This window comes from Anguilla anguilla, chromosome 5 (genome assembly GCF_013347855.1).
Source record: "Anguilla anguilla isolate fAngAng1 chromosome 5, fAngAng1.pri, whole genome shotgun sequence".
NCBI lineage: Eukaryota > Metazoa > Chordata > Actinopteri > Anguilliformes > Anguillidae > Anguilla > Anguilla anguilla.
Window position 1 is genome coordinate 36730240 of NC_049205.1, and position 1640 is coordinate 36731879.

Sequence of the window (1640 nt, forward strand, 5' to 3'; positions counted from 1 at the left end):
CTTGTTGATGTAATGAGTACTTTTTTGAAGTCTCCATTGGTGTCTACATTTTCTTCTTTGGAGAATAGTGAAAAAGATTGTGATCCTCACTACAGCACCATAGTAACACAATAAATGTTTCATTCATTTAATTAACTATTTCATACAGTTAAAGAATGACTTTTATATTGATCTGTAAATGTCATCCACAGAAGGGACTTTATAGATCAAAGCTAATACGTTTTAGTTTATTTATCTTTCTCAATCAGCTTGTTGGCTGTTGCAGATTCTTGAGGCAGAAGTATAGGTACGAAACTTGCATGAAAATATATTAAGTATAATTAAGACTGTGCATTATGTTTGATATTACAGATGATATTGTATAGTGAATCAGGCAGTTGCTTTCTGCACATGCAATAGGATAAGAGTGGGATTAACTTTGAGGAAATGCGTTTAATTCTATCTTGCTCTGTTGTCTAACCTCACCTGCCCCCAAATCGCTCTCCCAAAACCACGCACTAACACTTCACCCTGCCAAATGCATTTACACCCCTTACTCTTCTACATCCGCTCCCACTTTCTCTTCTGATTCCACAAGCTCACCTCTTACTCCCAACCAACTGCATCTCACTCCCAACTTCACACCCTCAAATCCACTCTCCCATCCTCATTTATGATCTGAAAACAAAAGGAAAATCAAAGAAGAAAACTGGAGTCTACTGAGTGCCCATGTTTCAGTGGTGAGTATGGGGCTAATACAGATCCCCACACTGCCTGTAGTGTGTGTGTGTGGTTAAGCCCAGATAGATCATGGGGAGCACACTGCCTGTAGTGTGTGTGTGTGTGTCTGTGTGTGTGTGTTTAAGCACAGATAGATCATGGGGAGCCCACTGCCTGTAGTGTGTGTGTGTGTGTAAGCACAGATGAGTCATGAGGAGCACACTGCCTGTAGTGTGTGTGTGTGTAAGCACAGATAGATCATGGGGAGCACACTGCCTGTAGTGTGTGTGTGTGTGTGTGTGTGTGTGTAAGCACAGATAGATCATGGGGAGCACACTGCCTGTAGTGTGTGTGTGTGTGTGTAAGCACAGATAGATTATGGGGAGCACACTGCCTGTAGTGTGTGTGTGTGTGTAAGCACAGATAGATCATGGGGAGCACACTGCCTGTAGTGTGTGTGTGTGTGTAAGCACAGATAGATCATGGGGAGCACACAGCCTGTAGTGTGTGTGTAAGCACAGATGGATCATGGGGAGCACACTGCCTGTAGTGTGTGTGTAAGCACAGATGGATCATGGGATACCTCTGCAGCCAAAGGGCTGATTTTTCTCTGTGCTACCAGGGCACAGTAAATCTGATCCTTGAGGAGCAGAAAGGAAGTGTCCTTGGCCATATTAGGTAAGAGATGATATACAGCCCACCTTCCATCTCAGATTCAAAAAATTGTTTAAAAAAAAAAAAAAAAAAAAAAACAGAACATTGTCAGCACACTTATCCTGTTTAAATGGCGCAAATGGTTCCATTTCTCTCCGCAAGAGGGTTCATTTATCAAACTGCAGGGGTAGCTGAGCTGAAACTGTGTGTGTGTGTGTGTGTGTTTGTCAGGTGTAACACATAGTGTATGGTTTTTATTAGCACTTTGCAAAAGATTTAGTCACCAT